The sequence below is a fragment of the Taudactylus pleione genome, unplaced genomic scaffold, assembly GCF_031769625.1.
Source record: "Taudactylus pleione unplaced genomic scaffold, aTauple2 ptg001353l, whole genome shotgun sequence".
NCBI classification, from domain to species: domain Eukaryota; kingdom Metazoa; phylum Chordata; class Amphibia; order Anura; family Myobatrachidae; genus Taudactylus; species Taudactylus pleione.
The window spans coordinates 655,165-680,716 of NW_028285753.1; the positions used below are offsets into that span (position 1 = coordinate 655,165).

Here is a 25,552-nt window from a genome sequence, read left to right on the forward strand (position 1 = left end):
AATCAGCAGGGTTACCATCAGTAAAACCTAAGCATTTTCTTTTGGCCTTTTCGACCTCAGGGAAGAGCAAATAATTACTCCAAATCAGGTAATTTTCCCAAGACAACAAGGCGACAAACTAGGAGGTTGGTGCCGACAAAACGTCGACCGTTTCTAAACAGGGCGACAAGCCTTCGGCCTGACTGGGTGGGCCTTCTCCTGGGGGATCCCAGGGTGGGAGGCCAACTTCTTCAATTTTCGGATTATTGGCGTAAAACAACAACAGATGCCTGAGTCCTAGAAGTGGTCCCTAAGGGGTATGCTCACGTTCAATTATTATTTTTTTTTGCACAGATACCCCATCAGATGCGGTCCAGGCCTTGGCATTTCAGGAGACTATTCAATCTTTTCTGCAGGAGGGGGTAATAATCCCGGTCCCTGTGTATTCCATCTGTTTTTGGTTCAGAAAACAAATTGGGCTTTTCATCCCATCCTGAACCTCAAAACCCTCAACCGGTTTATCCATATTCCCAAGTTTCCTATGTAAACTCTTCGGTCAATTATTTTGGCAATGGAGCCTGGGGATTTTATGGTTTCCCTGGACATTCCGGATGTGTATCTACATGTTCCCATTACATCATCCCACCAAAGATTTCTATGGTTTGCTGTCCTGCAGCAACATAACCAATTTCAGGCACTGCATTTTGGTCTGTCGACAGCCCCTTGGGTCTTTACTAAAATTATGGCAGTCATGATTACTCACCTAAGGCGCCAGGATATCGGAATACTTCCATATATGGATGACCTTCTGATATTGGCACAGACTCCAGATGTTTTGCAACACCATCTTCAATTGACAAGCCTGTCTACAAAGGTACGGCTGGATCATCAATTGGAAAAAATATCTCTTCTTCCAACACAGCAGATGGTACATCTGGGAGCATTACTGGATTCTCAGTAATAATGGGTGTTTCTGCCAGAGGACAAGATTACACCCCTATCATTGCGCATAAGCAAGCTGTTATGTAAGCAAAGGGTATCCATTCTATCAGCAATGCAAGTCCTGGGATCAATGGTATCCACCTCAGACAACTGCAAATGAAAGTCATCTGCCAATAAACAATCTGGAACTGCGAGCAGTATACAGAGCACCAATCATGGCACAGGACCTGCTCCAGGGAAGGCTGGTCCAGATCCAGTCCGACAACGCGACTTCAGTAGCCTATCTCAATCATAAAGGAGGTACGTGAAGTCTTGCAGCAATGAATGAAATGACAAGAATTCTGTTTTGGGCAGAACGTCATCTTTCGGCCATCTCTGCAATATTCATACCGGGAGTTCTCAATTGGGAAGCAGAGTTCCTAAGTAGTCAGGACATGCACACCGGAGAGTGGGCTCTCCACCCGGGAGTGTTTCAGCTCCTGGTAAACAAGTGGGGTCTACCAGAAGTAGATCTCATGGTGTCACGTCACCAGGTACGGGTCTAGGTCCAGAGACCCATATGCAGTATTTGTGGACGCACTGGCAGTAAGATGGGACTTCAAGCTGGCGGATCTCTTTCCCCCAATTTCCCTCCTCCCAAGAGTTCTCAGGCAATGCAAGCAGGAAGGCGGAACAGTAATACTGGTGACCCCAGCTTGGCCCAGACGTCATTGGTTCACCGACATACAGAATCTATCCATAGACAATCCGTATCCTCTACCTCTGCGGCAGGATCTGCTAATGCTGGGTCCCTGCCGACATCCAGACTTACCTCGTCTGGTTTTAACAGCGGGTCTCTTGAATCTTTCATCTTAAGAGCCAAGGGTTTTTCCAGCTCTGTGATTCAAATGATGGTTAGAGCACGAAAGCCTTCCTCTGCTCGCATCTATTTCAGAGTTTTGGCATGCCTTTGGCCACTGCTGTTCCAGTAGGAAGTTAGTTTAGTTCTGGCGTCAGACCACCACAGACGCCTGGGTGCGAGAAGTGGTCTCTCACGGGTACGCTCTCTTTTTCCTGAGATGCCCCCCCCCCAGCAGTTCTTTTACACAGGCTCTCCATCAGACCTGAGCAAAGCCCTGCTCCTCAAGACAGCCATTCAGTCCTGCTGCACTCAGGGTGATTATTTCCGGTCACGGCGAGAGGCCGGTTATTACTCTACCCTTTTCTTGGTTCAGAAGCCCAATGGGTCTCATCGGCCTTTCCTCAATCTCAAGTCTTTGAACAAGTTTATCATAGTATGGAGACCCTCCGCTCTATTGTCCTCTATGGAAACTTTATGGTTTCTCTGGACATTCAGGACACTTACCTGCTTATACCTATAGCACCTTCTCATCAGCAGTATGTCCGGTTTGCTGTCCTACAGCAACATTTCCAATTTCAAGCACTGCCTTTTGCGCTTTCTACAGCTCCGCGGGTCTTTACCAAGATCATGGAAGTTATGGCGACCCATCTTCGTCGTCAGGGGGTCAGACTACTCCCATACTTGGACGACCTCTTGCTGTTATCACACTCTCGAGAGGTCCTTCACCCCCATCTTCAGATAACCATGGTCTTTCTACATGGCTGGTTGATCAACTGGAAAAAGTCTTCCCTGACTCCTCCTCCGAGGATGGTACATCTGGGAGCCCTTCTGGATTCTCAAGTTCAGAAAATCTTCAGCAGACAAAAATCTCTGCACTGTAGCAATGAGTGCGCAGGTTACTCCAGTCGCCGAGTGTCCATTCACTCAGCAATGCAGACCCTGGGGTCCATGGTATCCACCTTGGACATGGTAGAGTTCGCCCAGTTCCACTCCAGGCCCCTAACACCTAATTCTCTCCAGGTGGAATGGGCTGCCCCATCTGATCAGATCCCAAATGATGCTCCTCCAGAAGTTCGTCTATCCCTCTCCTGGTGGTTACAGATGTTCCACCTAAACAAGGGTCGCCACTTCTGGATCCCGGATTGGAAGCTCCTCACCACGGATGCAAGCCTCTGCGGGTGGGGCTCAGTGACCGGCCAGCATTCCTTCAAGGGTCACTGGACTCCCACCGAGGGGGTCCTACCAATCAACCTCCTGGAGCTCCGAGCCGTCTAGAGAGCCCTCACTCTGGACATTCTTCAGGGCAGGCCAGTACAAATACAGTCCAACAACGCCACGGCGGTAGCCAACCTCAATCGCTAGGGTGGCGCTCTCATTCAGACGGCTATGGCAGAAGTGGCACACATTCTCACGTGGCCGAACGTCATCTCCCAGCCATCTCCGCTTCTAGGGGATTCTCAATTGGAAAGCGGATTTCCTCAGCCGTCACAACGTGCATGCCAGGGAGTGGTCTCTACACCCAGAGGTCTTTCAGCTCCTGGTGGACAAATGGGGTCTACCGGACATGGACCTCATGGCCTCACAACACAGCCACAAACTTCCAGTGTACGGGCCCAGGACCCCGAAGCGGCCTTTTGTGGATGCCTTGTCAGTGAAGTGGACCTTCCATTTGGCGTACCTCTTCCTCTCCAGTCTCCCCTCTTCCTCTGGTCCTTCAGAAATGCAAGCAAGTAGGAGGCACTGATCTGTTGGTAGCTCCGGCTTGGCCCAGACGCCATTGGTACTCCGATATTCAGTGTCTCCATATGCGCTCTTCAACTTCAACGGCCAGACCTGTTGTCTCAGGGTCCCTGTCTACATCCAGACCTGGCCCATCTGTCTTTGACGGTATGGCTCTTGAGACATCCCCCCTCATGTGTCAAAGGGTTTTCTTGCTCCGTGGTCCAGACCATGCTCAGAGCGCGTAAGCCTTCCTCCACCTGGATCTACATACTTCCAGTGGTGTCCTACCAAAAGCAATGACCATCTGCTTTCTTGGATCCTTGCCTTCCTTCAGGATGGATTGGATCTCTGACTCCGCCTGGCCTCTCTGAAAGTGCACATCTCTGCTCTGTCCATCTGGTTCCAGCCCAGAATTGCTCCACTGTTCACAACTTCCTTCAGGATGTTCTCCATATATAACCTCCCTTTGTCCATCCTGTGGCTCCGTGGGATTTGTCAGTGATTCTCCATGCACTTCAGGGGCCTCTGTTTGAACCCCTGGACTCCTATGCACTTTTGAGTTATGTAAGTCTACCATAACCACCTTCCTTCTAAGAAGAAGTTAGTGTCTGTCTTTCCGTTGTCTTATCATTTTTGGGGAGACTTTAAAAGAGGCTTGGCTTAAACCTGATACAAAATTTCAGGCCACTGGAAAGTTTAGGTTCTTGTATCCCTTTGGAGCTGAAGATAACTAAACCTTGGGAGGTTCCCCCTCGGGTGGATGCTCCAGTAATTCGGTTGGCAAAGGCCACAGTTAATCCTACTGTTCAATCAGAGACGTTAAAGGATCACATGGATAGAAAGACTGATGCTGCTCTGAAGTCCATGTTTACCCTTAAAGGAGTTCTCTTCGTCCTAGCTAGTGTTTTGGTTGTTAGAGCTGTTGAAGCCTGGGTAGCCCAGATGTCATCTGCTCTTCCTTCTGTTGGTGCATATTCGGATTTCTGTACCCTTGCGGGGCAGGTACGAGAGGCCCTAGTATATGATGGAGATGCTTTGTTGGACACAATTTCTATGCAGTCCAGGGTTTCTGCATTGGCAATTTCAGCCGGAGGTCAATCTGGCTTCGCTCTTGGAATGCGGATACTGATTTAAAACGTACTCTAGAAGCGGTGTCTTTTGAGGGCGAGTTTCAATTTGGTTCTGAGCTTACGAAGATCATTTTGCAGGCTACTGGGGGCAAAAGTTTGTGTCTACCAGTTTCTGCTCCTAAGACAAAAACTTTGCGTTTCCATGTCTTTCGACCACAAGGAAGAGAATCCTTTCAGTCCTTTCGAGGTACGTTCAATTATACCTGCAGGGGAGCCTTTCGGCCTCGTCCTTCACACCACCGGCACCCGTTGACCTGCTGCTAAACCAACAGAGAAGCTTTCTACAACCCTCTCAGCTAGTTGTGGGCCTGTCTCCTCCAGTTCATGGATGTTTGGCTTCAATCAAATCTGGATTGGTGGATACAGAGCATAATACATAACCAGAGGGTACATTCTCGATTTGGACGACTACATACCACACCGGTTTTTCTTCACTCCTTTACAGCAAGCAGCATCATGCTCTACTGCAGTCGGCTCGTTCTCTTTTAGATTCGACAGTTATTACTCAGGTTCCCTTTCACCAACAGGGAAAAGGTATCTATTCTAACCTTTTTGTAGTGGACAAACCAGACGGGTCTGTTTGTCTGATCTTGAATCTAAAATCTCTAAAGCCATACCGTTTTTTTTTTCTGGCAAGGTTCAAAATGGAGTCTTTGCTTTCTGTCATCCACACTATGGAAGCTGGCCAGTTCTTTGCATCCATAAACATCAAATACACTTACCTCCACATTCCTATTTGGAGAGGGCATCAACACCTCTGTGTTGCGGTGGGGGATCAGCATTTTCAATTTCAAGTCCTATTCAGACCTTCTACACCTCTAAGAGTGTTCATGAAAGTTATGGCTCATGGTCTCTTTACTAAAGATCGCTGGGGTAACCATTGTTCCATATTTGGAAGATCTCTTGCTAAAGGATCCATTGGATGACCTTCTGCTCCAAGATCTACAGGACACGATCTGTACCTTGCAAGCTTACGGATGGATTGTTAATTTTCAAAAGTCAATCCTTCTGCCATCTCGACGCATGGTGTTTCTAGGTCTTTTATTTGACAGTTTCTCAGAGTTTTCCTTCCATCACAAAAGGTCCAGGACCTACAATCCAGAGTATGTTCTATCCTTCAGCAGCATTGAGTCTCAGTTCTCCGATGCATGCAAGTCCTAGGAAGGATGTTAGCAGCCTATGAGGCGGTTCCTTTCTTCAGGTTTCATGCCAGAACACTTGAACCAATGGAAAAGAATCTGGTGTTGAAGACATGTCCTCGACTGGACAGGCGGTTTCTCACTCTGTCTTCTCGGACTCGTCGCTCCCTACAGTGGTGACTTCACACCCCGAATTTGACAAAGGGCTCCTCCTTTCAAATTTGGAATTGGGTGATCGTCACAACAAATGCCACCCTGACCGGATGGTGGGCAGTATTTCTGAATCAACATTTTCAAAGTCATTGGTCTCCTCAGGAGTCTGTTCTTCCCACCCGGCCTTGGCTGCTTACCAACTGAGGTGCCTGTGGCTCGGGGGTGGCGTATAGATAAAATAATTTTTCTTCCGTTAAAATAAGCTTAGGGGCTGCTCCTGCAGCCCCACTGCGACAGGGTGACCAGACTCCGGCCGTGCACCAACTAAAACTGAGGTGCCTGTGGCCCGGGGGCGGGGTATAGAGGAGGATGGACCCAAGTGCATCCTGGGAGCAGTGAAAGCTTTAACTGTGTGGTGCCCATGGATCCAGATCCAGCTATACCCCAAGGTCAACCCTGTGGACCATATGGACTTCGTAGAAACAGAGATAACAAAGGTAAGTTCTCCCCATATCTCTTGTTTTTCATATCATGTTTTAAAACAAGTTGCTAGATTCATGGCCCCTTCTCTATACTCCCGTATTATGTTTGGGAGACTTTAAGAACATAATGTACCCGTCTATAGATATGTATCTTCAGATTCTTTCTACTTCAGGGTCCATAGGGGGTCCACAGGGTTGACCTTGGGGTATAGCTGGATCTGGATCCATGGGCACCACGCAGTTAAAGCTTTAGCTGCTCCCAGGATGCACTTGGGTCCGTCCTCCTCTATACCCCGGCCACAGCACCTCAGTTTGAGTTGGTGCCCGGCCGGAGTCGGGTCACCTGCGCAGGGGGGCTGCATAAGCAGCCCCCAAAAGCTTTCTATTTTTATTTAAAGAAGAAAAAAAAAAAAAAAAAAAGAGCCTGTTGGATTTTTATTTTAAAACAGAGGCTCTAGTGTGGCAGCGACGGGCTGTCTATGCAGACTCCCACGCTGCCGCTCTCCTTCCCCGCTGGCGCCGCGACGCCAGTACTGCACTGGGGATCGCGGCGGGAGGCCAGAGTCCGTACTAGCCGGACTCTGGGTCCCTCCCTGGACTGCTGCCGGAGTCGCCGGGGACAAGGTAAGCCGCGAGTCGCCGATTAGCGGCGGCTCGCGGGTATTGCCTGCACATGCAGTCCTTTGCCCCCGGTCCTAGGGGACAGACCGGGGGCCGCTAGCGGTGGCCACGGGCTCCCCCTCTGAGGAGGAATAACCCGTGGGACCACTAGACCACCAGGGATATATGGCAAGCGGGATGCTGGCAAGCCCTGGGGTTAATATGCTAGCCAGGGGAGGAAGCCTTCCCTGTCAGCGGCTCCTCCCCTCAGCTCAGCGCGCCTTTCAGCACGGAGTCTGGCGTCGCTGAGCTGCAGTTACACGGCCACTCCTCCTCTGAGGTCTCTGGGGGCCATTTTCTACAAGTGGCAGCGCAGATCTTCAGGGAGCACGCGGACCGGTCCCCCTGTGTACCTCTCCCCCGATATAAGGACAGTGTACACAGCACTATAGCCCTCCCAGACACTGAATCTGGGCAGGTTGATTGTAGTGGAAAGGTGCAGTGAGTATATCTTCCTGCATGGTATGTGACTTTTGCTAGTGCTGCCTGTCTGTGCTTATTTTCCGCTTACTGTCAGCTTATACCTATCCCTTTACTTCTCCTACAAGCCCTACAGGTGTGTGGGGGAGGGGCGTTTCTGCAGACCTCACCTATATAAATCACGTATTTGTGAGGTCCGTCACATACAGTTGTGTGCTACACAGTGCCGTATTGTGGGCTGTTGTTTAGCACACCGGTGAGTGCGTTTTCTTCTGCCCTGTTGCCAGATATATTTTTTATATAATATATATATAATATATTCTGTCATGTCAGACGAGGAGGTTGAGCGCTCAGTGGCTCCGGTGTTGGCCTCCTGCGGACGCTGTTCTGCAGGAGTAGATAGGGAGGATTTGTCACAGGATGGCCTGTGTAGTCGATGCCAGGTGGCTCCTGGCCCATCCAGACCTTCTCTGGCGCAGGAACCACCGTGGGCGATGTTTTCTCAAGTGCTGGTGTCTATTGCGGACCGTCTGTCGGTCCCGACTGCTCTCCCTACTAGGGCGTTGCCCCAGCCGACCATCCCCCATTCCCCGGGTGTCCCGCAGTTATTGCGGAGTCCTCCTGGGTCTCAATCAGTAGGTCCCTATGCAGGGTTGCCTATGTATATACAGGCTTCCCCTGTGCCGCAGCAGCCTGTGGTACCTTTTCAGGTCCCTATGGCGACTCCTCCACCATGGGTGGATGTGCTCTCCAACTCCGTGCAAAATTTGGCAGCCGATTCCTCGGCTTTTCAGTCAATGTTGCAGACTGACATGCCTTCTAGGATTTCAAAACGCCCACTCATGACACGGGCTGCTCAGGTATCGGACTCAGAGGGTTCCTCAGATGATGGGGAGGTCCCTGATGACACTGACTCGGACGCCTCGGTCCAGGAAATGGATACCAAGTCGTCCATTAATGTGCGAGCACTAATTAGGGCGGTGCGAGCTATTCTTCTTATAGAGGATGAGGCACCGGTTCCTAAGTCGAAGTTTCCTAGTTTCAAAAAAACTAAGGTGGCTTCTGCGGTGTTTCCCCTGTCGGATCAGTTGACGGATCATATGGCGGTAGCTTGGCAGACGCCCAGTAAGAGATTCCTTCCTCAGAATCGGTTGGCTTCTAATTACTCCTTCCCTGAGGCACATTGTAAAAAATGGGAAACTCCACCGGCGGTGGATTCCCATGTCACCCGTTTAACTCGGGGCGCCACCTTACCATTACCGTCGATATCCTCGCTGAAGGATCCCACGGACAGGAAAGTTGAGACTTGCTTAAAGTCTATTTACTCCCTCTCCGGGGCGGTAGCCCGACCGTCCATGGCCATCTCCTGGGTGGCCAAGGCCATTGAGGGGTGGGCCAATGCATTGGAAGATACCTTCCCGGACGACGCTCCGGATGTCCAGCGGGCGTTGTTGGGACAAATGAGGGACGCTGCTTCTTGCATTGGAGAAGCTTCTTTAGATGCTAGTCTGCTGACCTCGCGGGTATCGGCTGCAGCGGTGTCTGCCCGCCGATCCTTATGGTTGCGGTCCTGGAGAGCGGACTCTGATTCAAAGAAAGGTCTGGAGGCCTTACCTTTCAATGGGGAATTACTATTTGGTCCGGACTTGGACAAAATAGTGGACACCCTGGCTAAATCCAAGTCGGCCTTCCTCCCTTCGGCGGCACTGCCTGCTAAGGTTCGGAGTTCGGTTTTTCGTTCCTTTCGGGTTCAGGGTAAGGCGAAAGGTCAGTCCTTCCCGAGACAGTCTGCGAGTAAGACTGCCTCTAAACCCAAGAAGCAAGCCTGGAGTGCTCGGCACCCTTCTTCCAAGCAGGAAGATAAACCTGCGGCCTGATGGGACGGGCCTCCCTCTGGGGGACCTCAGAGTGGGAGGCCGACTTCTTCTATTTGCCCAGTGCTGGCACAATACCACCACGGATGCCTGGATTCGAGAAGTGGTCTCCCAGGGGTACGCCCTGTCTTTTTGGCACAGACCACCCCACCAGTTTTTCTGCACAAGTCCTTCTCAGGACAAGACCAAGGCGTTACAGGTTCAGGAGGCTATAGAGTCCTTGCTGAAAGCAGGGGTCATTGTTCCCGTTCCTCTATCACAACGAGGGACGGGGTATTATTCGTCTCTGTTTCTGGTGCAGAAACCCAATGGTTCTCATCGCCCTATCCTCAACTTGAAGTCTCTGAACAAATTCCTCAGAGTTCCCAAGTTTAGGATGGAAACGTTACGTTCCATCATTCTGGCGATGGAACCGGGGGATTACATGGTGTCCCTGGACATCCAGGACGCCTACCTCCATGTTCCGATAGCATCTTCACACCAGCGGTATCTGAGGTTCGCTATCCTTCAACACCATTACCAGTTCCGGGCGCTACCCTTTGGTCTCTCCACGGCACCGAGGGTGTTCACGAAGATTATGGCGGTCATGGCCGCACATCTTCGGAACCAGAATGTACGGCTGCTGCCGTATCTGGAAGACCTCCTGTTGCTGGCGAGCTCCCCGGAGGTACTGCTTCAACATCTCCACCTGACGATCGCTTGCCTGCAAGCACACGGGTGGTTGATAAATTGGAAAAAGTCCTCCCTGATTCCATCACAGCGGATGGTTCATTTGGGAGCCCTGCTGGATTCGCGTCAGCAAAGGATTTTCCTGACTCCGGAGAAGGTCGCCTCCCTACAGCTGCGGATACGCAGTTACCTGAGCCGTTGCCGCCTGTTGGTCCATTCGGCTATGAGAGTTCTGGGGTCCATGGTGTCGACATTCGACATGTTGGAATTTGCCCAGTTCCATTCCCGGCCCCTGCAGGGGCTGATTCTATCGGAATGGAACGGGTTACCTCACCGGATCCGCTCTCAGGTGCTGGTGTTGTCTCCGGACGTTCGGCAATCTTTGGCTTGGTGGCTTCAGACAGCTCATCTGGTCGAGGGGCGCCCATTTTGGATCCCGGACTGGGTCCAGCTCTCGACGGATGCCAGTCTCCGGGGTTGGGGGGCAGTTTGTCGCTTCAGGGTCGTTGGTCAGCGGAAGAAGCACTTCTCCCCATCAACATCCTGGAACTGCGGGCAGTATACAGGGCCCTGCAGTCGTCCGGCCCCGCTCTTCACGGAAGGGCGGTACAGGTGCAGTCCGACAACGCCACCACGGTGGCGTATATCAACCACCAAGGCGGAACTCGCAGTCAGGCAGCGATGTCGGAGGTGTCTCGTATCCTGACTTGGGCGGAGGGTCACATTCCAGCGATCTCGGCGGTCTTCATCCCCGGAGTCCTCAATTGGGAGGCGGACTTCCTCAGCCGTCACGACGTGCATCCCGGGGAATGGTCGCTTCACCCAGAGGTGTTTCAGCTACTCGTGGACAGGTGGGGACTGCCGGAGCTGGACTTGATGGCCTCCCGTCACAATCACAAGTTGCCCGTTTACGGGTCAAGGACAAGAGACGCAGGTGCAAGTCTGGTGGACGCGCTGTCGGTGAAATGGACGTTTCACCTGGCGTATGTTTCCTCCGATATCCCTGCTTCCTCGGGTTCTGCGGAAATTCAAGCAGGACGGCGGCATGTTCGTTCTGGTAGCTCCGGCGTGGCCCAGACGTCCTTGGTACTCCGATCTCAGGAGCCTCTCCATCGACGCTCCGTACCTTCTTCCTCAGCGTTGGGACCTGTTGTCTCAGGGGCCCTGCCTTTACCCGGATCTGGGTCGGCTGTCTTTGACGGCGTGGCTCTTGAGACAGCCGTCTTGAGGTCTCGGGGCTTCTCCAGTTCGGTTATTGGTACCATGCTCAGGGCACGCAAGCCTGCTTCAGCACGGATTTATCACAGGGTGTGGCACACTTACTTTCAGTGGTGTGAGTCCAGACATTATGATCCTCAGGTGTTCCGAGTTTCTAGGATCTTGGAATTTCTTCAGTCAGGATTGGATCTCGGCTTACGTCTTGCATCTCTGAAGGTTCATGTGTCCGCCTTGTCCGTGTGGTTTCAACGGCGGATTGCAATACTACCAGACGTTCACACCTTTTTCCAAGGTGTTCTCAGGATCCAGCCTCCCTTTGTGCCTCCTGTGGCTCCTTGGGACTTGGCGGTGGTGCTACGGGTCCTGCAGGGTCCTCCGTTTGAGCCTCTTGAGGCGGTGGAGCTCAAGTGGCTGACATTTAAGACTGTTTTTCTCCTGGCAATTGCTTCGGCCAGGAGGGTGTCTGAATTGGGGGCGCTTTCCTGTCGCCCTCCTTTCCTGATTTTTCACCAGGACAGAGCGGTGCTCCGCACTCGTCCTGAGTTTTTGCCCAAAGTGGTCTCGAAGTTCCACATTAATCAGGAACTTGTTGTGCCAGCTTTTCAGTCCCCTGATCTTTCAGCTGGTGAGACTTCCTTAGATGTGGTCCGGGCGCTTAGAATTTATGTAGACCGGACGGCTTCGGTTAGGAAGTTTGATTCCTTGTTTATCCTCTTTGGTTTTCACAAGAGGGGTTGGCCTGCCAACAAACAAACGTTAGCCCGTTGGCTTCGTTCCGTTATTTGTGAGGCTTATGCACAGGAGGGCTTACCTGTGCCAGCCTCTGTTAAGGCTCATTCCACTTGTTCTGTGGGTCCCTCTTGGGCTGCTAGACGTGGCGCTTCTGCTGTTCAGCTGTGTAAGGCGGCCACTTGGTCTTCAATTCAAACGTTTTTGAGGTTCTATGCGTTTGACACCTTCGCCTCTCAGGATGCATCCTTTGGGCGCCGGGTACTCCTTTCAGCACAGGAGCGTCCCCGCCCTTAGTTGTACTGCTTTGGGACATCCCCAAGGTCAACCCTGTGGACCCCCTATGGACCCTGAAGTAGAAAACAAGAGATATGGTAAGAACTTACCTTTGTTATCTCTGTTTCTACGAAGTCCATAGGGTCCACAGGGCGCCCGCCCTGACGCACCTGGCTTCAAATGGGCTGTGTGGCTGGTCACCGGTTTTCCGTCTCCCATTTCTGTGAGTATGGTTTCTTGTGTGTTCCAGTCTTCCTTCTCTCTGTTTAGTCTCCTCCTCCGGCCTTGGCTGCTTACCAACTGAGGTGCTGTGGCCGGGGGCGGGGTATAGATGAGGACGGACCCAAGTGCATCCTGGGAGCAGCTAAAGCTTTAACTGCGTGGTGCCCATGGATCCAGATCCAGCTATACCCCAAGGTCGACCCTGTGGACCCTATGGCAAATGGCAACGGAACAACAGTCTGTGGTTCATTCTATCTGTCAAATGATTGTTCGCTGCACAGACGGATTGGACTGATCATTTGACAGATGGAAGGTTGACTGTACGCCCTCCAGTAGGCTAATCATAACTGTTTGGATCTGAGGGTCAATGCCCTTTTCCGAGGTGTGCGGCGAAGATAGAGATTCTGGTTGGGACACAGATCCGAGCGAGCCTTAGAGGCAGTCTGCAGTTTCTTGGTTATCTGAGACATTATTGGAATGTCTAGAAAGGTTGTAGGTCAGTCTGACCAATGTGCTGTGTGTATGGGAAAATAGGTTGGGTGTAGATAACACAAGATCTATTAGAGCATCTTAATTGCCAGGTCGACACACATACACAAGAAAAACGGAGATATGGAGCAACCTATGAGTGATAGTCTCTTTGCAGGACTAGATGAGTAGAAAATAGAAAAAAAAGTGTAAATGCAAGCAATTGTACCAAAGGACCACCAGATGGAGATCCAGTTCCACATTAAGATTAAATATGGAAGAAAATATAAAACTGCAGCCAGCCAATCTACTCAGAGTAGAACTTTAGAATAAAAACATTAATTCCCCAGTTGTAAAATAAAATAATAAGGGGGTGGGGGGATTAACCCTGGGGGTGAGTAACAAGATTTGGAACAAAAGGGGAGCACAATGTCCACAAATATGCCCTGACTGCCTGCCTGGCTGGAGGTATGGCAGATGTACTGCCTGTATTCAGCTCACCCCCTTCCTGCAGCAGCTCAGCACAGGTGGGATCCTGTAGGACAGGCACACTTGGAGCAAGCCTAGGGGCTGTCTCAGGCAGACCGGGAGAGGCGTCCGGCAAAAGGAGCATAGAGCCACCGATGGTCCCAGGAGTCTCCAGCAGCCACATGCTGCGTCTGTCAGGGCGCACAGTGTGGCAGCAGTTATCAGAGCTGTTGGTCACCAGGAGGCACATGTGGGCAGCGACTCCCGCAACTCCAGGAGAGAGGTAAGAGGGAGGTCACGGCTTGAGGGACAGCCACGAAACTTGAGGAGCCGGTCTAGTCGGTGTGGTGGCCCCGAGGCCGAAAGCCGGCCAGTCAGGTGTCCAAATTGGGCAGAAAAGGACCCGCTGTACCTCAGAGCAGTCAAGGGACAGATCCAGATGTGGGAAGGCACTCGTCAGCCGGGAATGCCAGGGGAAATCCAAATAAAAGCACATTGAGAGACAGAGCTCCTGTAATTAATGCCCACCTAACATAGCTGTCATGCCACACCCCTCCTTTCCCACTACTATTATGCATCCTTAAATGATGGCGCTGACAGGAAGTACAAGGCTGTTCTGAAAGCTGAACGTTCCGTTTCCAGTGACCTCTCTGAGACCAGTGTTGGCTATAGTTTGGGTGATCATGGCCATTTAATCTTGGTCTGACCAATTTGGTTGATGGTCTCCAGTCTAATGTTCCTAGGGCTGGCATCCTGCCTTTGGTGGATCAAATGAAGGAGGCCCCTGCATATATCGTGGATGCTTGTTAACTCCTCTCCAGAATGTCAGTCTTGGCTATTTCAGTGTTGACAAAGTTGAAATGAGCAGTTCAGTTTCTCAAGTTAAGGGGTCAATCATCCAGCTTCTTAGGTTTGATGTTGAAATAACACTCCCTGCTAAACAATTTATCTGCCCATGACATGATCTGCTTAGTCTTCCACTTGACCATTAGACTGAATCTGAGCAGGCCTGCCCCTCAGCATAGTCTAAGATTGGGTTTGGGTATTCATGACCGCCCTCAACTCCAGAACAGTGATGAGTGGTGAAGGTTTGTCCCTGAACCAAAAGCCCTACAACTGTAGACTCAACGTCACTGCAACCTAGCCCAAGAGGCTAGCATCTGTCGTCACTATCCTTTTTTCCCAAACAGAGGGCATATTATTGAGGTCGTTGGGCGAATTAACCAGTGTCCTTTTTAACACTGGTTAAAGTGACCAGTGTCCCGAATTAACAGGCGGGTCTAAGTGGATAATGTGCCTGTCAAGGTGACGAATGGCCCTGAACCAGCTTCCTGGGATTTGATACTGAAGAAGCTGTGAATATAACCGAGCAAAGGACACCACCTCATAAGAGGCCAACATTTTGCCCAGCAATTGCATGCAGTGAAGAATAGGCACATACCTCTGTACCTGAAGCTCAAGCTCAGAATTTGCTGAGGGGGCAGGCCTGCTCAGGTTCAGTCCAACATGTCCGGCTTACAACCGTTCCTGGGGTGGAATTCGGTGTCCATTAGCTATGTGGGAGACCAAGCATTAGTTGTCTAGAATGGGTTTGGATAGCCGGCGGACAGGATGCCAACGGTCAGAAGACTGACAGCAGCATCTTGATCTGCAAAATCCCGGCAAGGCTGGTAAGTATACAGCCATGGCCAAAAGTTTTGAGAATGACACAAGTATTGGTTTTCACAAAGGTTGCTGCTTCGGTGATTTTAGACCTTTTTGTCAGATGTTACTATAGTATACTGAGGTAACATTACAGCATTTCATAAGTGTCAAAGGCTTTTATTGAACATTACATTAAGTTTATGCAAAGATATTTGCAGTGTTGACCCTTCTTTTTCAAGACCTCTGCAATTCGCCCTGGCATGCTGTCAAACAACTTCCGGGCCACATACTTGACTGATGGCCGCCCATTCTTGCCTAATCAATGCTTAAACTTTGTCAGAATTTGTGGGTTTTTGTTTGTACACCCGCCTCTTGAGGACTGACCACAAGTTCTCAATGGGATTAAGGTCTGGGGAGTTTCCTGGCCATAGACCCAAAATTTCGATGTTTTGTTCCCTGAGCCACTTAGTTATCACTTTTGCCTTGTAGCAAGGTGGTCCAAAAGGGATTGTTCGTCACCAAACTGTTCTTGGATGGTTGGGAGAAGTTGTTCTTGGGGGATGTTTCTACTTCAGGGTCCATAGGGGGTCCACAGGGTTGACCTTGGGGTATAGCTGGATCTGGATCCACGGGCACCACGCAGTTAAAGCTTTAGCTGCTCCCAGGATGCTCTTGGGTCTATCCTCCTCTATACCCCGCCCCCGAGCCACAGGCACCTCAGTTTCAGTTGGTGCCCGGCCGGAGTTGGGTCACCCTGCGCAGGGGGGCTGCAGGAGCAGCACCCAAAGCTTTTTAATTTAAAAAAAAAAGAGCCTGTTAGTTTTTATTTTTAACAGGGGCTCTTCAGTGTGGCAGCGAAGGGCTGTCTGTACAGACGCCCACGCTGCCGCTCTTACTCCCCGCTGGGGATCGCGGCGGGAGGCCAGAGTCCGTACTAGCTGGACTCTGGGGACCTCCCTGGACTGCTGCCGGACTCGCCAGTGAGAAGGTAATCCGTGAGTCGCCGATTAGCGGCTCGCGGGTCTTACTATAAATGCAGTCCTTTGCCCCCGGTTCTAGGGGACAGACCGGGGGCTGCTAGCGGTGGCGGCGGGCTCCCCCTCCTTCGGAGGAATACCCTGTCAGTCCACTAGACCACCAGGGTTATTTAGCGGCAAGCGGGATGCCGGCAACCCGGGGGTTAATAGCTAGCTAGGGGAGGAAGCCTTCCCTGTTTAGCGGCTCCTCCCCTCAGCTCAGCGCGCCTTTCAGCACGTAGTCTGGCGTCGCTGAGCTGCAGTTACTCGGCCACTCCTCCTCTGAGGTCTCTGGGGGCCATTTTCTCAGTGGCAGCGCAGATACTCTCAGGGAGCACGCGGACCGGTCCCCCTGTGTACCTCTCCCCTGATTTAAGGACAGTGTACACAGCACTATAGCCCTCCCAGACACTGAATCTGGGCTGGGTGATTGTAGTGGAAAGGTGCAGTGAGTATATCTTCCTGCATGGTATGTGACTTTTGCTAGTGCTGCCTGTCTGTGCTTATTTCTACTTACTGTCAGCTTATACCTATCCCTTTCCTTTTCCTACAAGCCCTACAGGTGTGTGGGGGAGGGGCGTTTCTACAGACCTCACCTATATAAATCACGTATTTGTGAGGTCTGTCACATACAGTTGTGTGCTACACAGTACCATATTGTGGGCTGTTGTTCAGCACACTGGTGAGTGCGCTTGATTCTGCTCTGTTGCCAGATATATTTATTTATATAATATATTTTGTCATGTCGGAAGAGGAGATTGAGCACTCCGTGGCTCCGGTGTTGGAGTCCTGCGGACGCTGTTCTACAGGAGTGGATAGGGAGGATTTGTCACAGGACGGCCTGTGTAGACGGTGCCAGGTGATTCCTGGCCCCTCACAACCTCCTATAACGCAGGAACCACCATGGGTGATGTTTTCTCAGGTGCTGGTGTCTATTGCGGACCACCTCTTTGTCCCGACTGCTGTCCCTACTAGGGTGTTGCCCCAGCCGGCCATCCACCATTCCCTGGGTGTCCTGCAATTATTGCGGAGCCCCCCTGGGTCTCAGTCTGTTGGTCCTTATGCGGGGTTACCTATGTATATACAGGCTTCTCCTGTGATGCAGCAGTCTGTGGTGCCCTTCCAGGCCCCTGTGGCGGCTCCTCCACCCTGGGTGGATGTGCTCTCCAACTCCGTGCAAAATTTGGTGGCCGCGTCTTTGGCTTTTCAGTCAATGTTGCAGAGTGACATGCCTTCTAGGGCGTCAAAACGCACACTAATGGCGCAGGCGGCGCATTTATCGGACTCCGAGGGGTCCTCAGATGATGGGGAGGTTCATGAAGACACTGACTCGGACACATCGTTCCAGGAGGTAGATACCAAGTCGTCCATTAATGTGCGAGCACTGGTTAGGGCGGTGCGAGCCATTCTCCTAATAGAGGATGAGGCACCAGCTCCTAAGTCGAAGTATCCTAGTTTCAAAAAAACTAAGGTGGCTTCTGCGGTGTTTCCCCTGTCTGATCTGTTGACGGATCATATGGCGGTGGCTTGGCAGGCGCCCAGTAAGAGATTCTTGCCACAGAAGCGGTTGGCTTCTAATTATCCTTTTCCTGAGGCACATTGTAAAAAATGGGAAACTCCACCGGCGGTGGATTCCCATGCCACCCGTTTAATAAGGAGCGCTACTCTGCCATTACCGTCTGTATCCTCGCTGAAGGATCCCACGGACAGAAAAGTTCAGACTTGCTTAAAGTCCATTTACTCCCTCTCAGGGGCAGTAGCCCGACCGTCCATGGCCATCTCCTGGGTGGCCAAGGCCATTGAGGATTGGGCCAACGCATTAGAGGATACCTTTCCGGACGATGCTCCAGATGTCCAGAGGGCATTGTTAGGACAGATGAGAGACGCTGCTTCCTACATTGGAGAAGCCTCTTTGGATGCTAGTCTGCTGACTTCTCGGGTATTGGCTGCAGCAGTGTCTGCCCGCCGATCCTTATGGCTGAGGTCCTGGAGAGCAGACGCTGATTCAAAGAAAGGTCTGGAGGCCTTACCTTTCAATGGAGAATTGCTATTTGGTCTGGACTTGGACAAAATAGTGGATACCCTGGCTAAATCCAAGTCAGCTTTCCTTCCTTCAGCAGCAATGCCTGCCAAGGTCCGGAGCTCGGCCTTTCGTTCCTCTTGGGTTCAGGGTAAGGCAAAAGGTCAGTCCTTCCCGAGACAGTCTGCGAGTAAGACCGCCTCTAAACCCAAGAAGCAAGCCTGGAGTGCTCGGCGCCCTACTTCCAAGCAGGAGGATAAACCTGCTGCCTGATGGGACGGGCCTCCCTCTGGGGGACCTTAGAGTGGGAGGCCGCCTTCTCCAATTCGCCCAGTGTTGGCACAATACCACCACGGATGCCTGGGTTCGAGAAGTAGTCTCTCAGGGGTACGCCCTGTCTTTTCGGTTCAGGCCGCCCCACCAGTTTTTTTTGCACGAGTCCTTCTCTGGACAAGACCAAAGCTTCCCAGATTCAGGTGGCTATACAATCCTTGCTACAAGCAGGGGTCATTGTTCCCGTTCTGCAGTCTCAACACGGGACGGGGTACTATTCTACTCTGTTTCTGGTACAGAAGCCCAATGGTTCTCATCGCCCTATCCTGAATTTGAAGTCTCTGAACAAATACCTCAGAGTTCCCAAGTTCAGGATGGAAACGTTACGTTCCATCATTCTGTTGATGGAACCTGGGGATTACATGGTCTCCCTGGATATCCAGGATGCCTATATCCACATGCCCATAGCACCTGCACACCAGCGGTATCTGAGGTTTGCTATCCTGCAACATCACTACCAGTTTCGGGCGTTGCCTTTTGGCCTTTCCACGGCTCCGAGGGTGTTCACCAAGGTGATGGCGGTTATGGCCGCCCACCTTCTGCTGGCGAGCTCCCCGGAGGTACTTCTTCGACATCTCCACCTGACCATTGCTTGTCTTCAGGCACACGGGTGGTTGATAAATTGGAACAAGTCATCTCTGATCCCATCATAACGGTTGGTCCATTTGGTAGCCCTTCTGGATTCTCCTCAGCAGAGGATTTTCCTGACTCCAGAAAAGGTGTCCTCCCTACAACTGAGGATACACAGTTGCCTGAGCAGTTGCAGGGTGTCGGTCCACTCGGCAATGAGAGTCCTGGGGTCCATGGTGTCGGCATTCGACATGGTGGAATTTGCCCAGTTCCATTCCAGGCCCCTGCAGGGACAGATTCTATCCGAATGGAGCGGGTTACCTCACCGGATCCGATCCCAGACGCTGGTCTTGTCCCCGGAAGTGCGCCGGTCTCTAGCTTGGTGGCTTCAGCCAGCTCATCTCATCGAGGGTCGCCCCTATTGGATCCCGGACTGGGTTCTGCTCACGACAGATGCCAGTCTCCGGGGTTGGGGGGCAGTGACCGACTCGTTGTCTCTTCAGGGCCATTGGTCTGCGGAGGAAGCAGTTCTTCCTATAAACGTTCTGGAGCTGCGGGCCGTGTACAGGGCTCTGCTGTTGTCAGGCACCGCTTTTCACGGAAGGGCAGTACAGGTGCAATCCGACAACGCCACCAAGGTGGCGTACATCAATCACCAGGGAGGGACTCGCAGTCAAGCAGCAATGTTGGAGGTGTCTCGCATCCTGGCTTGGGCGGAGAGCCACCTTCCTGCAATCTCTGCTGTCTTCATCCCGGGAGTCCTCAACTGGGAGGCGGACTTCCTCAGCCATCGCGACGGCAGGCCATTCCCCTAGGTGCACAACAAACAAACTGTTGCCCGTTCAGACGTTTTTGAGGTTTTATGCGTTTGATACCTTTGCCTCTCAGGATGCATCCTTTGGGCGCAGGATTCTCCTTTCTGCACAGGAGCGTCCCTGCCCTTAGTTGAACTGCTTTGGGACATCCCCATGGTCAACCCTGTGGACCCCCTATGGACCCTGAAGAAGTCCATAGGGTCCACAGGGCGCCCGCCCTGACTCACCTGGCTTCAAATGGGCTGTGTTGCTGGTCACCGGTTTTCAGTCTCCCATTTCTGTGAGTATGGTTTTCTTGTGTGTTAGTTTTCCTTCTCTCTGTGTAGTCTCCTCCTCCGGCCTGGGCTGCTTACCAACTGAGGTGCCTGTGGCTCGGGGGTGGGGTATAGAGGAGGATGGACCCAAGAGCATCCTGGGAGCAGCAAAAGCTTTAACTGCGTGGTGCCCGTGGATCCAAATCCAGCTATACCCCAAGGTCAACCCTGTGGACCCTATGGACGGGGATAATGCAGTCTTCATGCCGCCGGTCTCTGGGGACAGATCGGCGGCGGGCTCCCCCTCTTCAGGAATACCCCGCGTGAACGCTGGCCCCCGGGGTGTAAGTACCGGCGGGGAACCGGCTTCCCCGGGGGTTTAGTACTAGCAGGGGAGGCAGCCTTCCCTGCTTCAGCGCTCCTCCCCTCAGCCCAGCGCGCCTTCTCTCATGTGTGCTGGCGTCGATGGCCCGTCCGTCCATGGCCATCTCTTGGGTGGCTAAGGCCATCGAGAGCTGGGCCAATGCTTTGGAGGATACCTTTCCGGAAGATGCTCCGGAGATCCAGAGAGCGTTGATAGGTCAAATGAGGGATGCGGCTTCCTACATTGGGGAAGCATCGTTAGACGCAAGCCTGCTAACCTCTCGGGTGTCGGCTGCAGCTGTGTCGGCGCGTCGGTCCTTGTGGCTGAGGTCTTGGAGAGCTGACGCTGACTCCAAAAAGGGGCTGGAGGCCTTACCTTTTAATGGCGAGTTGATTTTTGGTCCAGACTTGGACAAAATTGTGGACACTCTGGCTAAGTCTAAATCAGCCTTCCTCCCTTCGGCTTCTGCTCCTACCAAGGTACGGAGCTCTGCTTTTCGGTCCTTTCGGATTCAGGGCAAGGCCAAAGGTCAGCCCTTCCCGAGGCAGTCGACGACCAAGGCCGCTTTTAAGCCCAAGAAGCAGCCCTGGAGTGCCAGGCGCCCTTCTTCCAAGCAGGAATATAAACCTTCTGCCTGATGGGACGGGCCTCCCTCTGGGGGACCCCAGAGTGGGAGGCCGACTTCTTCTATTTGCCCAGTGCTGGCACAATACCACCATGGATGCCTGGGTTCGAGAAGTGGTCTCCCAGGGGTACGCCCTGTCTTTTCGGCACAGACCACCCCACCAGTTTTTCTGCACGAGTCCTTCTCAGGATACGACCAAGTCTTACAGATTCAGGAAGCTATAGAGTCCTTGGTGACAGCAGGGGTCATTGTTCCCGTTCCTCAATTACAACGAGGGACGGGGTATTATTTGTCTCTGTTTCTGGTGCGGAAACCCAATGGTTCTCATCGCCCTATCCTCAACTTGAAGTCTCTGAACAAATTCCTCAGAGTTCCCAAGTTCAGGATGGAAACGTTACGTTCCATCATTCTGGCGATGGAACCGGGGGATTACATGGTGTCCCTGGATATCCATGACGCCTACCTCCATGTTCCGATAGCACCTTCGCACCAGCGGTATCTGAGGTTCGCTATCCTTCAACACCATTACCAGTTCCGGGCGCTACCCTTTGGTCTCTCCACGTGCCGAGGGTGTTCACGAAGATTATGGCGGTCATGGCCGCACATCTTCGGAACCAGAATGTACGGCTACTACCGTATCTGGACGACCTGTTGCTGGCGAGTTCCCCGGAGGTACTGCTTCATCATCTCCACTTGACGGTCGCTTGCCTGCAAGCGCACGGGTGGCTGATAAATTGGAAAAAGTCCTCCCTGATTCCATCTCAGCGGATGGTTCATTTGGGAGCCCTGCTGGATTCGCGTCAGCAAAGGATCTTCCTGACCCTGGAGAAGGTCTCCTCCCTGCAGCTGAGGATACACAGTTGCCTGAGCAGTTGCCGCCTGTCGGTCCATTCGGCTATGAGGGTTTTGGGTTCCATGGTGTCAACATTCGACATGGTGGAATTTGCCCAGTTCCATTCCCGGCCCCTGCCGGGGCTGATTCTATCGGAATGGAACGGGTTACCTCACCGGATCCGCTCTCAGTTGCTGGTGTTGTCCCCGGAGGTTCGGCAGTCTTTGGCTTGGTGGCTTCAGACAGCTCATCTGGTCGAGGGGCGCCTCTTTTGGATCCCGGACTGGGTCCTGCTCACGACGGATGCCAGTCTTCGGGGTTGGGGGGCAGTGACCGGCTCGTTGTCACTTCAGGGTCGTTGGTCTGCGGAAGAAGCTCTTCTTCCCATCAACATTCTGGAACTGCGGGCGGTTTATCGTGCCCTGCAGTCGTCCGGTCCCGCTCTTCACGGAAGGGCGGTTCAGGTGCAGTCCGACAACGCCACCACGGTGGCATATATCAACCACCAAGGAGGAACTCGAAGTCGGGCAGCGATGTCGGAGGTGTCTCGCATCCTTGCTTGGGCGGAGTGTCACATTCCAGCGATCTCGGCAGTCTTCATTCCCGGAGTCCTCAATTGGGAGGCGGACTTCCTCAGCCGTCACGACGTGCATCCCGGGGAATGGTCGCTTCACCCAGAGGTGTTTCAGCTACTCGTGGACAGGTGGGGACTGCCGGAGCTGGACTTGATGGCCTCCCGTCACAATCACAAGTTGCCCGTTTACGGGTCAAGGACAAGAGACGCAGGCGCCAGTCTGGTAGACGCGCTGTCGGTGAAATGGACGTTTCACCTGGCGTATGTTTCCTCCGATATCCCTGCTTCCTCGGGTTCTGTGGAAATTCAAGCAGGGCGGCGGCACGCTCGTGCTGGTTGCTCCGGCGTGGCCCAGACATCCTTGGTACTCTGATCTGAGGTGTCTCTCCATCGACACTCCGTACCTTCTTCCTCAGCGTCGGGACCTGTTGTCTCAAGGGCCCTGCCTTTACCCGGATCTGGGTCGGCTGTCTTTGACGGCGTGGCTCTTGAGACAGCCGCCTTGAGGTCTAGGGGTTTCTCCAGTTCGGTCATTGGTACCATGCTTAGGGCACGCAAGCCTGCCTCCGCACGGATTTACCACAGGGTGTGGCGCACTTACTTTCAGTGGTGTGAATCCAGAAACTATGATCCTCAGGTGTTCCGGGTTTCCAGAATCTTGGAGTTCCTTCAATCAGGTTTGGACCTCGGCTTACGCCTGGCCTCTCTGAAGGTTCATGTGTCTGCTTTGTCCGTGTGGTTTCAGCGACGGAATGCTACACTACCGGATGTTCACACCTTTTTCCAGGGTGTTCTCAGGATACAGCCTCCCTTCGTGGCTCCTTGGGACTTGGCGGTGGTGCTACGGGTCTTGCAGGGTCCTCCTTTTGAGCCTCTTGAGGTGGTGGACCTCAAGTGGCTGACATTCAAGACCGTTTTTCTCCTAGCAATTGCTTCTGCCAGGAGGGTGTCAGAGTTGGGGGCGCTTTCCTGTCGCCCCCCTTTTCTGATTTTTCATCAGGACAGAGCGGTGCTCCGCACTCGTCCTGAGTTTTTGCCCAAAGTGGTCTCGAAGTTCCACATTAATCAGGAACTTGTTGTGCCAGCTTTTCAGTCACCTGATCTTTCAGCTGGTGAGGCTTCCTTAGATGTAGTCCGGGCACTTAGAATCTATGTGGACCGGACTGCTTCGGTTAGGAAGTCGGATTCATTGTTTGTCCTCTTCGGTTTTCACAAGAGGGGTTGGCCTGCCAACAAGCAAACGTTAGCCCTTTGGCTTCGTTCTGTTATTTGTGAGGCTTATGCACAGGAGGGTTTACCTGTGCCAGCCTCTGTTAAGGCTCATTCCACTCGTTCTGTGGGTCCCTCTTAGGCTGCTAGACGTGGCGCCTCCGCTGTTCAGCTGTGTAAGGCGGCCACTTGGTCTTCAATTCAAACGTTTTTGAGGTTCTATGTGTTTGACACCTTTGCCTCTCAGGATGCATCCTTTGGGCGCCGGGTACTCATTTCAGCACAGGAGCGTCCCCGCCCTTAGTTGAACTGCTTTGGGACATCCCCAAGGTCAACCCTGTGGACCCCCTATGGACCCTGAAGTAGAAAACAAGAGCTATGGTAAGAACTTACCTTTGTCATCTCTGTTTCTACGAAGTCCATAGGGTCCACAGGGCGCCCGCCCTGCCGCACCTGGCTTCAAATGGGCTGTGTTGCTGGTCACCGGTTTTCCGTCTCCCATTTCTGTGAGTTTGGTTTTTTGTGTGTTCCAGTCTTCCTTCTCTCTGTTTAGTCTCCTCCTCCGGCCATAGCTGCTTACCAACTGAGGTGCCTGTGGCCGGGGGCGGGGTATAGAGGAGGACGGACCCAAGTGCATCCTGGGAGCAGCAAAGCTTTAACTGCGTGGTGCCCGTGGATCCAGATCCAGCTATACCCCAAGGTCAACCCTGTGGACCCTATGGACTTCGTAGAAACAGAGATAACAAAGGTAAGTTCTTACCATATCTCTTGTTTTACCTCAGTCAGTTGTCCAATCCCTGTACATTTTGCAGAATATCAGTCTGTCCCTGATGTTTTTCCTGGAGAGAAGTGGCTTCTTTGCTGCCCTTCTTGACACCAGGCCATCCTCCAAAAGTCTTCACCTCACTGCGTGAAGATGCACTCACACCTGCCTGCTGCCATTCCTGAGCAAGCTCTGCACTGGTGGTTCCCCTGATCCCGCAGCTGAATCAACTTTAGGAAACTGTCCTGTCGCTTGCTGGACATTCTTGGGCACCCTGAAGCCTTCTTCACAACAAATGAACCTCTCTCCCTTGACGTTCTTGTTGATCTGATAAATGGTTGATTTAGGTGCAGTCTTACTAGCAGCAATATCCTTGCCTGTGAAGCCATTTTTGTGCAAAGCAATGAGGACTGCACATGTTTCCTTGCAGGTAACCATAGTTAACAGAGGAAGAAATATGATTTCAAGCTCCACCCTCCTTTTAAAGCTTCCAGTCTGCTGTTCTAACTCACAGCATGACAGAGTGATCTCCAGCCATGTCCTCGTCCCCACACTCACCTGTATTAACAAGAGAATCACTTTTGTGGCAGGGATGAAATGCAGTGGAATTTAGTTTTTCGTATTAAGTTCCTTGTCATTGCAAAGAGGGACTTTGTAATTAATTGCAATTCATCTGATCACTCCATGACATTCTGGAGTATATGCAAATTGCCATCATAAAACCACTGAAGCAGCAGCCTTTGTGACAACCAATACTTGTGTCATTCTCATAACTTTTGGCCATGGCTGTAGTTAGGGCCGTGATGAGAATTGAACCCGAGACCTTTAGTGCTGTGAGGCAGTAATACTAACCATTACATAATCTGTGGTGCCCATAATAACACTAGATTGCTGTTATAGCGGATGACAACATGCAAGGTGAGGGTCACTATTGGTTCTTCCTTGCTTGGAGTTGCAATAGTCCGTAAGAAGCCGCATTATTTCATCATTCTAATTACAAAGTTTAGTCTGTGTGCTGCTCTCTGTAGGCAGATTTTGTTCACTGGAAACAGTAAAAGTTTGGTTCAGTGAGACAATATATTGCAATGGATGTATTTCTTTCCTACCATATTCTACTCTTGTGAGAATCTTGTCTGTATCC

At 52.0% G+C, this 25,552-nt stretch overlaps 1 protein-coding gene across 1 annotated transcript in view; it reads left to right on the forward strand.

The window, feature by feature from the left end:
* Positions 1-25,552, forward strand: part of IARS1 (isoleucyl-tRNA synthetase 1) — a 177,541-nt gene that overhangs the window by 53,750 nt on the left and 98,239 nt on the right. The window lies entirely within an intron of this gene.